Source organism: Helianthus annuus, chromosome 11 (genome assembly GCF_002127325.2).
Source record: "Helianthus annuus cultivar XRQ/B chromosome 11, HanXRQr2.0-SUNRISE, whole genome shotgun sequence".
Lineage (NCBI taxonomy): Eukaryota > Viridiplantae > Streptophyta > Magnoliopsida > Asterales > Asteraceae > Helianthus > Helianthus annuus.
In genome coordinates, this window is record NC_035443.2 from 18010478 (window position 1) to 18023198 (window position 12721).

Genomic DNA, 12721 nt, shown 5'->3' on the forward strand with positions numbered 1-12721 from the left:
CTGATCATCATCTTTTCTGCTCTGTACATAGCACGTTCTTGATCCGTGAATTCTGATAACTCTTTGGTAACGTGCAATTCTGTTTCAGGCAACACATACTTCTTTAATATACACTCCCACGATCTAAGATGATTTGCCTGAACCCAGTTCTCAAATCGATCTTTCCACCCATAATATTCTTCGATACTCATCAATTTCGTGGGTTTCTGGATGGTTCCCGTTTCGTTCTCTAAATTCATCGCCTGAGCAATCGCAGCTGGATTAGACGGTGTTGCAAATGCATTGTAAAACTCGGTATCCATGTTTCACACCTATATCACCTGACGTAAAAAAACAAACAAAACACAATCAGTTTAAAAACACTACTTATCAAAGCAACTGAATCAAAACGATACTCCGTGCGAACTGAACACTCGAACTGATGATTTTCTGTGCGGATTGAAGTTTGACACACTGTGCACACTGCTAAGACTCGGATCAATTTCAAACGAACAAACTCACTTCGTGCGAACTTATGGACTTTTGAACAACCTGATGAATATTCATCCTGACGAACTCTTGACAATCGTAAAATCAAACCGTACAAACTGTAACCAACTTTCAAGCGAATTGGACCTTTACAACTAAATGACCTCATGAATAATATGCGTGAAGTGAATAACCTGTTTGGGCCTTAGACTGGAAGGTATGGTGGCCGGCTGATGCCCGGCTAGGCCCGGCGCCGGACCCCCACACCGCCCCCTGGGGCTCGGCTCAGCACAACCGGCCACCCACAGCCGGGGTAGCCGGACCACTTTCTCCTCTTGCCTCTCACATATACCTATACATACACACATATATATACATAAAGGGGTTCATCCCCCACCCCCTAGGTCCATCCCCTCCAAGCCACTCCTACGTGGCGCCTACGTGGCGGCTCATCCCCTCCAAGCCCATCCTCTCCATTCCCTTTAGTCTTAAAAATCCACTTATCCGACAACCAAAACAGTGAAATAATTGTGATTGGGCTGTTGATTAACACCAATTGGTTGGGCCGATGAACCTTGTCACATGTAATGGCTTGAAATCAAAGTAAAAATTGCAATGAACTGACCGCATATGAGCCGCAAAAATAACTTGGTCTGATTGGGCCGATTTATGTGATAGGGCCAACAACCTTTATAAAAGCAATTCTAAAAACAATATTTTAACCTTTCCAATATAAGCTTTTATGTTTAGCAATTCAACCCTACGTGAAATCCAATGTGTTTATAAAAGCAATTCAATGTTTAGCAATTCAAATATTTTTATTGACTTCCATACACTATCAATTCTAAAAAACAATTTGCAGACAACCTTTCCCTTCTATTGGACCAAAACTGTTTATGGCCGACAACAATTATTCTTTTTTAAACCACAATTCTTTTACTATGATTTGACCATTTATTTCACTACTATGAAATATTACTTTGATTATATACTAGCCGACAAACTCTTAATATCAAAGAATCAATGATTGGGCCGAACTCTGACATACAATTTTCAATGTGCATTATAAGCGAAACTAATCAGATCATAAACGCGGACCTATGTGTTCTAAACGCGAACCTAGTCAGATCATAAAAGCGGACCTATGTGTTAAATGAAACCATTTGAGCGAACCTATAAAGAAATTTTGAGCGGACCAGATTTTGGAGCGAATCTAACACATTTTGGAGCGAACCTGTGATGTTTCAAGCGGATCTAACAAGAATTTGGAGCAGATCTATAAGAAAACGTCCTAAAAGCGAACCTGATCCAAATTTTGGAGCGAACCTATGACGATTCCGTAAAAGAGAACCTTATTCGGAACACGTTTTGACCCACTTTTACTTTGAATTTCAGCCTCAAATTTTCAAGGATTTGACAATGTACTGAAACACACAATCTGTGAAATTTTGAGCGAATTCCGACCGTAAAATCTCGCTCTGATGTAAAAAGAAGGTGTAGAAGTAAGAATATGTGATGAAATCCAGCAAATTTCAATAAAACTCCTCCTCCTGAAGCTCTGATACCACTTGTAGGATCGAATTCTGACCCGAACGAGTCAATCAGAGGAGTTTGATCAGATACAGGTGCGGAAAACAAGTACATGACGTAAAAACAGCTAGATATCTTCTTAAATCTCTTTTCTGATTAATTTGACAACGTTTACATTCAGTTCTCACACCGGCAGCACCTCGGTATGGAATCCAGAAGGTTACAAATGAGGTCCTCTTTTGCGGTATTTATAGTCCAGGTAGGTTCCCTTATACGGACATGTCCGTATAAGCGGACCTGACGAATAAGCGGACCTCCCATGTCCGTATAAGCGGACCTGACACAAAAGAGGATCTCCTATGTCCGTATAAGCGGACCTCCTCTCTAAAACACATAAACTCTCCAGTTTTCTCGTAAAACACGCCCTAATCTATACATTACAATGAAAGACTCGATCTAAGACGAAATCAACAGATGTATTGCACCAACACCAGACTACGATCCCGACAGCATAGTCTAAGGGAGAGTCTGAAGACGAGCTCAAAGCAAGGGGGAGCTTGTAACTAGAAAGCTAGGTGTCGATCCCTAAAGCACAGAAGCTTGATGAAAGGGGGAGCTTGAAGAAGCTGATGAAGTAAGAGTTAGAGTCAGATTTAGGTAGAATGATAAAGATAGAGCCAGGATGAGATTCTGATCCTGTGAAGAAAAGATAAAGATTGATAGATGTTTACAGTGTTAGACAATTTGGAAAGAGCATGAAGACTGATCAAGACTGAAGATGTGTCATGATGGAGACTCGACACTGAAGACTTCGTCAACATCCAAGGGGGAGTCTGTTAGTGTAGTATGTCTATTGACTTCGTCTTGTATCAAGTCATGTAATGAGATAGGATAGGATAATCAGTGCTCGGTGTGCTAGAAACTGAATTTAGTGTATTTGGTGGTGATTCTGCTTGAAAGTGCCAGAGACCATTTCAAGCGAAATCATGTTAATCTGATTCCGCTTGAAAGTGCTCTTGGCCATTTCAAGCGAAATCACAACAATATATATAGGGGCACTTGGTTTTTCATTTGTAACTTTCGGATCTGAGTAGCGAAGCTCTGCCGAATTTTCTCCAGGTTGTAAATCAGTGTTAAATCAATAATAGAGACATTATAATTGCATCGAGCGTCCGTTTCATTGATTCCGCCTTTGATTCGGATAAACAACTATTCTGATCGACTCATTCGGGTCACACAACGATCCTACACAGGAAAGGAGCATATGATGAAGCCTCCGATTACATCATGAACACAATCGCATGTCTGATTTTGAATCGACCCTACAATGTGTCTCAAGTAATATTTGAATACATGAAGGAAAATATCAATGCTGGAGATGAAAGATATATTATGTATCCACGATTCATCATGATGATGATCAATGATCAGTTCAAGGATCTTCCGAAGAATAATAGTGATATTTTGGGACTGAGAAATATGACATCTGAAACCATCACTAGACTGACCAAAGGAACTGATGAAAGAGTGAAAGGAATGATATGCAAAATCAGTAGGCCAACATATGTTGCTCCAGAGGATGATAAATGGAGACATGAGAAGAGTGATTCGGATAATGAAAATCAAAAGATGAGTGAGCTGGTAGAAAAGTAAACCAGATGGTGGTTTGCAAGAGATGGAAAGAGAAAAAGAACGCCAAAGACTTCCCCTACTGTTTCGATTCCGAAAATTGTTGTAAAGGGTATAGTGAAAGGGGGAGTCATAAGGCAGTTAGATCTTTAATCTGTCATACGTTTCTAATGAATTTATCAGTAATTGTTTTGCAGGGCCTTATGTAGAGCCGCAGCAAAGACTGGTGAATGAAACAGTTCAATGAAGCTGTAGGTGCTACTCAGAAAGATCAAGGATCAAGTGCTCAAGCTGAGAGTGTCAAAGCCACAGAACCTGAAGGTGAGGTTCAAGATGATTCAAGTGAAGATGATTCTGAGGCTACCGAGTCAGAGTCAGAGCTCGACCCAACAACACTTGGTAGAGGTAAAGCAAAGTTGAAGAAAAAGCCTACAAAGAAACAGAAAGCATCGGATGAAGAAGACTCTACCTATGTACCTGATGAGCCAAAGAAACAAAGAGAGAAACGTAAAGCTGTTCAAGCAGGAGTGATTCCGAGAAGAGTTCGAGCAAAGAAAACTGGTGCTGAACTGCCAAAAGACAAAGGTGGAAAGAAAGAAAAACATGTTGAAAAGTCAAAGGTTCAAGAACTAGAAAAAGTTCAAAGTGTTGAAATTCCAAAGGAACCAGAGGTGCAGAATGTTGAAGTACCTGAAGTTAAAGTTCAAAAGAAGACAGATGATGATGATATGTTGAAATAACAGGGTTTAAAGCTGCTACACCTCCCTACCACCACCACAAGATCAACCAGGATCCTCACATCCAAAAGATACAACTTTTGATTATCTGTTTGAAGGTCTTCCACCTGCTACTGGAGTGTTCAGAGAAGATATTCCAGAAGATGATTACGATATGTTTAACAACGAAGCTGTGAAAGAGTTAATGAAGAAAGTTGTTGATCTTGAAAAAGAGAAAGCTAAAGCTGAAGCAGAGCGTGATGTTTTAAAAGTGCAGATTGAAAAGCTGATGAAAGCTCATGATGAAATTAGGATGGTTTTGATAGACCAGGAAGAAAAGATGAACAAAATGAAGGATGATGCTCATGGTAACTCTCAACTGATCGAAATTCTGACAGTAGAGATTTCTACATTGAATGTGAAGATAAAGAGTCTGCAAGATGTGAATCAGACACTGAATCAGCTTCTGAGTGAAATAAGTGAAGCTTCATCAAATGAAATGAAGGTGATGAAGTTAGAAATGGAAGCAACAAAAGCAGATAAAGTGATGAAAGACAATCAGCTCAACATGTTGTATGCGGTCATGGAAAGTCATCTAAAGATTGATGTTCATGTGGCATTCTATGAGATTGAAGTAAAAAGGGCTGAAGAGCGAAGAATTGAAAGAGAAAGGCGACTGGCTGAAGAAGCTACACAGAGAAGGAAAGGTATTATTGAAGAAACTTAAGAAGCAGGTGGTTCTTCAGGCCAAGTCGATGTGGAAATGGTTGAAGCTGAAGTAGATCCTCTGGGATTCGTGCTTGTTGGTGAGTCCTCTGAATCTCTTGATCTTAATGATATTCTTCATCGAGTACAAGTCTTACAGAAGAAAAGGAAAGTGAGAGAAGTGTTAATGCTAAAATGAAAAGATGAAGAAGAAGTAAAGGAAGAGACTCCGAATTTTATTCTTGTTGGTAAAGCCTCTTCGGTACCTTACAACATCAAAGAAATTGTTCGCCAAATCAAGGTCAAAGAAAGGCGAAAAGAAGCTAAGATAGCTCGCGGAGAAATTGTTGATGATGATATTGATATAGAATTGTTTGGTGACGAAGAAGGGGATGAAGCTGATAATGATGGCGATGATGACAAGTCTGATAAGAAAGATGATAAGGATGACAAGAAGGATGATGATGATCACGGTGCTTCTGGGTTATTGGTTGAGAATCCTAATGTTCAAGAAAAGATTGAAGAGTTGCTAAACGATGAAATCAATGAGCAGGAGGATGATTTACATCATGAAGCCTCTACATCTGGAAAACAACATACGGATCAGGTATTCCTCACAAATCCAACTGTTATTTTCTTGCATGCTCAACATGAGGGGGAGCTCGAGGTTTCGAGGACCAGGGCAGAGATGTTAGAGGAATTGGGATTGAATGAAGGGAAATTTAAATTTGATATTGAAGATGAGATTCCTCAGTCACCGGAGAAGGAGTTTGAGTTCAGTTATGCTCATGAAGCTGATCACTACAATGATGTTATTGTTGATGATGCTTCAGATTCCTCCGACGAAGAAACTGATTTTCACTATTCGGGAGTTGATGAAACATTTCCATCGTTGGCAGAAATGTTCAAGGATCGAAATGAAGATGAGATAAGAAGAAAAATTGTAGAAAAAGTTTCAACTGAAGGTGTTTCAACGACCATACCAAGAGAGAATCTTGCTGAAGAATGGAAGAAATGGTTCAAAGTGATGCCGAAAGAAAGAAAGTCTCTCAGGGCACTTCAGTTCTTCACTCACAGCAAAAACATTTCATGGGGTGACATTTTATCGTGGGGATATCTTGAAGATCTTCAGGTCTACGCCATTAGGCGGGAACAAGGGGTGTAGTATTTTGAATATCTGTCAGATATCAAGACCCTCCCGTGGTGGGATGTAGATGAATTGGTCAAGACGAAGAACATCAAGCAGTTCTATCATGGTTTGGAAGTGAAACAACATGATCAACGCTTGTGGAACTATGTGAAGTTGCAGGCTAAGAATGGTTATCTTGACTGGAAGCCGCAACAACTAAAGCAGATTGTGACCATGCTACAGAAGGGAGAAAAAGACATTACTTTGGATGTTAAGCCTCTAAGATGTTTGAAGAACATGCCTCTCAGGGCAATGGAGCAGGATTTTCATGATTTGTTCGAAGGTTGGCTTTACAATGAAACAACAGCTGAAGCAGTAATTTCATTGTTTGACAAGTCAAAAGGGGAGTCGAGGAGAATTTGCATACTAGACCCGATGTGGCTAGTTAACTGCTCAAAGAAAGACATCGACTGCTTATTTTACAACAAAATCGTGTATGAGAAGAGAGACAAAGAACAAGCTTTGCAATATCAAACGATCGTGGATCTATGCTTTGCCCAAGACATCAACTCAGGAAGGTACTGGAAGTCGAATTGGAGAGATCTTGATATTGATGAGTTCCTGAAAAAGTACAAACGAGAACAAAGATCAAAGGCTATATCTGAAAGAGCAACAAAGCTTGGGAAGATGAAGTTTATGAGACCGCCACCAATGGATCAAACGCCAATAGAAAAAGAAGAAAACAAGATTCCCAAGTGGGACCGGAAGCGTGATGGTGATCCAGTTTACAGAAAATGGTGGATCGAGGAAGGAAGGCTCATAAGGAAAAGAATGTTAGAAGAAAGAGCCGAAAAGAGAAGACAGAGAGCCAGAGAACGGAGACTAATAGGAAAGATTGAAGACTATGCTAGAAGGAACTACAACTACATCCGAGGGGGAGTCTGTTAGTGTAAACGTCTGTAGCCTCCGTCAGCATTTAGTCATGTTTTGAATGTTTATGTCCTTTGTGAACAATTATGTTATGTATGTATGTTAGATAGAACGACAACTCAGGATATGGGTTCGGTTTGTAAAAGTGTTGACTTTTGTTGACTTGTGTCACCCGATTGGATGGGCCATCCGATCGGACAGCAGCCATGCCATCCGATCGGACAACACTTATTAGCATCCTGAGTTGCCTATAAATACCCCTTCAGGGTATGTCATTTAGAAATTTTGCAACTTGTGCAACTCTTAGCTCTCTCTGTCTAAGTCTGATCTTCTACTGGCATTTGTACTTTCATATCATCATAATAGAAAGTTCAGGCCGTGTTTAAACGTTGAATACTTTGTCGTACTTTTGTGACTTGACCCAAAGAATTCCACACTTTGGTAAAGATCGGTTCATCTATGTGTGCAACAATCAGATCCAGTACAAACCGGACCTAACACTTTGGCCTAATGGGTAGAATACTCTCACCGAGAAGTAGTTAACGGTATTCACCCTTCCAGTTACTACATATCCCTAGTCAATCGAAGATTCGAGACTTTGGCTAGATTGAAAATCGAAGAGTGGGACTAGTTATCAAGATGCGGTTTCCACCCTTAACTTGGTATCATCGTACCTTAAGTGTGGTTAGTACTTGAAGAAACAGTGATCTGAATGACCGGAATCAATCAGACCATGGGTTTAGTCTCTGCATAAAAGGGTTAATCCTCTCGTTGATTCAGGGGTTTTGACCGAGCTCGTTCTCCGATGATCACTGCAAAACAGAAAGTCGTTAGACTCGCCACGGGGATAATGAGGGTTCTCTCCGTGACCACCATCCGGCGTGAGAATAAGTACAGTGATCTCAATGAAGAAGAAGAAGTAGTAAAAGTGAAGTGAAAGTAACTTGTGAGATCATACCTGGAATGACTTATTTATAGCTGGATTTGGGCGGGAAATTTGTTGACAAAGATAGTAACGGAAAGTATTTTCCGTCGGCGGTTATTTCCTTTTCCGTCAATCACTAACGTCACCTCCATGCACACGGATCGTGAGTGTGATCGACTGCTGGGGAGATGCCACGTGGAAAGTGGGTTTGTAGTACATTGATCTTGAAAGGAGTGCCATCACCGTGATCAGATGAGCGTTCCAGATTATGCCATGGTCACAGTTAGTTATAACTGAACGGCTGTGCACGATGAGCCTTAACAACCTTAACCGAAAAGTTACTTTTGTTCAAGTCTCGATTTCAGGCGCGCGGAGATGTTTTAGGATTTTACCTTCAAGTCTAACTGTACCCTTCCGCGAGCCTGGGCAAGGGTGTTAGTTGAATGTTTGTTTCGCCTTTTCTCCGATGCATGGTTATCGAAGACTGCTTTCTTCCACATCTCTGTTTAAAACCGCTGCGCAGCCGCGTAGGGTCTTGTTAAAGGTGTTCTTGGAATAAGCCTATGATATAGTCTCGTGAGGTTTCCTAGACCATATTCCTTTGTATTTGACCTGTTTCTTCCCAAATCTTGTTCAGGACCACTGCGTAGCCGCGCAGGGTCTTTGTTCAAGATGTTTTGGGATATGGTTGTGGTATGGTCCTATGCGCCTGCGCAAGGTTTTTGGGACCATACCCCTTTAAAGTTCCCCTAGTCCAGTGTTGCTTCTATGCAAGTAGGTGGAGAACTGGACTATATAAAATGAAGTGTGCGCTTTTTGCTTTGAGAAGTAAAAGGCTTGTTTTGGCGCGAAATATGAAGAATCTTCTTGATTGTTGACTAGGATGTACAATCATGTCCGCCTACCATTGTGGTGAAAACTTTAGCGTATGATTTGTATGGAATCCCTGCGCCATATACCGGAGGTGACAGGCGAATCAGAGGAAGAATAGGTGTTTGATTGTCCGTTCTTTTATTATGATTGTGATATTTTGTAAAAACTATATTTTGTTGGGATGTATGTAAGCACTTGATGTTGTCAGGGATCATTAATGAAATCTATGATTACGGTAGCGCCACCGTTCAAAGGGTGGCAATCTGACGTTAATCGTCATGACTTCTTATATCTCCTTTAATTATGCTTTCGTTATCCCTGTCAGCTCGTTTTAGCCTTTATATACCCATTACTCCTTTTTACCAAATTTGATAAGTGCAACTTGAGCCTCAAATACCGTCTACGGAAGGTTTCCGACATCTTGAAAACCCTTGATGCTGCTAACGCCATGGTCCGTCTTCTAGATAAAGTGTCGGATAAAGCCGTAGGAAGTGGAGAGTTTCCCGACACCGTGCCCTGTCTGAATTTGTTGGGTAAGGGTAGAAAGGATGATTTCCCTTCCATTATCGGGGTCGGTGCCGATGCAGGTGTTGTGTTATTGATAGCAGATGCCCAGATGCAAGCTTTTCCACCTGACCGGAGACGTCGATGTAGGATGGTGTACGAACGACGCCAAAGTGATCGTCGATGTGCGAACCTGGTCGGTGCTCGGAGGATGATGGCTGCTCTGACTGGTGAGGGGAACGATGACGACTTGATCGTTGATCCTCACCCTTTAGAGTGGTACAGTGAAGCATTGTACACCCCTGCAGAAGTGTTGGCAATGTTTCCCGACCTGTAGTTTATTAGAAAGTGTTCGTTTTTTTGGTATTCCCGTATGTTGGTTTATATAGTTACTTGTATAAATGTGTTGTCGCGCATTTAATGTGCTATCTGTTCAATCTTTGTTATTGCACTGTCGCGCAAGTAACTGTATTAATGTGCAGCCGCACAATTTTTATTATTACGCTGATGCGCAAGTAGCTTTATTAATGTGTTGTCGCACAATTTTGTTATTACGCTGCTGCGTAAGTAACTGTGTTTCTGCCTATGTTAGTTACAATGTTTGCATGGGTACGATTACTTTGTTTAGGTAGGACAAATAAAGATGGTATAAAGCTCATACGTGAGCGTAGGGCTGGACCTTGCGCGGTACTTGTGACCGCGGACCGTTCATGAGACTTGTATTGTATTACCATAGTGTTTTTGTGCTTACCAAAAGGAATCACATGCATTTGTAATAAAACACAAAAGTATAGTGGAAGTAAAACTTTGTATTGATTTGGATAGGGCGCAGGGGACGGTAGATACAAAGTAAATAAATACGATAATTATGATGCATACATGAGCAGTGACCGTTGTACTATATGCATATTTGCGTTGTATGTTGTTTAAGTACGAATGATCCTATTACATATAGCACCTGCGCAACTATTGCGCATTCCAAGTACGTGGGACGTCCGTCCCGTCGAGCCGTCGTAGGGTGTACGCGCCCTCTACTAGGACTTCATTAATGACGTAGGGCCCTTCCCATTTGGGCGTGAGCTTTCCCAATTTTTCAGCGTTTGATGCTTCATTGTCTCGTAGGATAAAATCTCCCGGTATGAAAGTGCATATGCGTACTTGAGCATTGTAATATTTTTCTAATTTTGATTTATACTTGGCTTCCTTGATGGATGCGTTTTCGCGTCTCTCCTCGAGGAGATCCAGGTCGAGTCTGCGCTCATACTCGTTGTTTTGTTTTTCCATGGCTAGCATTCGTGGTGACGGGAGGCCAATCTCCGCCAGAATTACTGCTTCGGAGTCGTAAACGAGGCTGAATGGCGGTTTCTCCCGTGCTAGTCTTCGGCATAGTGTGGTGAGCCCATAAAATGCTTGGGAGTTCATCAACTTACCCCCTTCTTGCGGTTTCCAGTCTTGCTTTAATGCCATCGACGATCTGTTTGTTGATGCTTTCAACTTGATCGTTTACCTGTGGGTGCACCACGGAGGCGAAACTATGTTCGATGTGCATTTCCTTCATCCATTTTTGCAGATCTTCTGATGCAAAATTGGTACCATTGTCCGTGATGATGCGCAGTGGCAATCCGAACCGGCATATGATGTGTTCCCAGATGAATTTTCTGATGATCATTGCGGTGGTTGACGCTAGGGCCTTGGCCTCCACCCATTTTGTGAAGTAGTCCACGACTACTATTATAAATTTTAATGCGTCGGGCGCATCGGCAAAAGGTCCTACTAGGTCGATGCCCCATTGCTGGAACGGCCACGCCGCGGTTACTGGAACCAGAGGGTTTTTGGGCGTAGTGTCTTTGGGGCATGACGTACACTTGCGCAAGATCTCTACAGCGTCTAAAAGCATGTCGGGCTTGTAATAGCCCGCACTCATTATTTTTGCTATTACCATGCGTGGGCCAGCATGGATTCCACATAATCCTTCATGGATTTCCTCGACTAGATACTGTGCATCGTGCTTGTCTACGCATCTCAAGAGAGGACCCATGTATGACTTGCGATACAAGATTCCATCTGCCATTTCATAATTTAATGCTTTATGCTGAATTTTTCTTGCTTCCGTTTTCCCTTCTGGGAGGGTTCCATGATGTAAGTACATAATGATTGGGGACATCCAAGATGGATTCGCTACGTCTATCACGTTTACGTGTCTCAGAGAAACAGATGGATTTGAGAGCACTTCAATACGGACCTCCTTCGCCAGGTGCTTGAAGCTTGTAGCGGCTAGCTTACTTAGCGCGTCCGCATGCTTGTTCTCACTTCTGTTGATGTGGATTATTTTGAAGGTCTGAAACTAGTTAATCAGAGTTCTTGCCTGCTCGAGATATAAGGCCATTGCTTCGCCTTTTGCGTCGTAGCGACCATTAATTTGCTCTGCTACTAATTTGGAATCGACATGTGCTTCAACATTTTTTGCCCCCATTTTGAGCGCTAAGCGGAGACCTGCGAGGAATGCTTCATACTTCACTTCGTTGTTGGTGCTCTTGAAATCTAGCCGAATGGCATAGGTAAATTCATGGTTATCGGGGCTAACTAGACTGAGACAAGCTCCTGCACCGTCATCATTGGAAGCACCATCGGTATGTAAGGTCCAGACCCTGTTGTCGAAAACTGGGGTAGGATTTTGTATGGCTTTGCATTCTTGGATCTTATCAACGGGCACTTCAGTAACAAAATCCGCTAGGACTTCGCCCTTGATAGCTGGGCGCGGTTTATCGAAAATGTTATACCCGCCCAGTTCAATGGCCCACTTTGCTAATCTGCCCGCGACATCTGGCTTGGACAAGATCTGTCCTAGATGGTAGTTGGTAAGGACAGTTATAACATGGCCGGAAAAGTACCTTCGTAATCTGCGTGATGCATGAACAAGCGCGAGGACAAGTTTTTCAATGATGGAATAGCGCGTCTCTAGGCCGGTCAATATTTTGCTGATGTATTAAATTGGAGTTTGGACTCCTTCCCTTTCGACCATCAATACTGCACCAACTGCAACTTCTGATACGGAGAGATACAAGATTAATAGTTCCTCGTTTCTCGGGGCTGTTAAAGTAGGTAGTTGAATTAAGCATTCTTTCATTTGTTGGAAAGCTTTCTATGCCTCTGGGGTCCATTGAAATTGGCTTTTCTTTACGCAGTTGTGTAGTGTGCTGATGAATGGATATGATTTGGCGGCATGATTTGCTAAGAATCGGTTGAGCGCAGCTAGCCGGCCCGCTAGGCATTGCATTTCTTTGATGGATGCCGGTGATATCATGAGTTGAA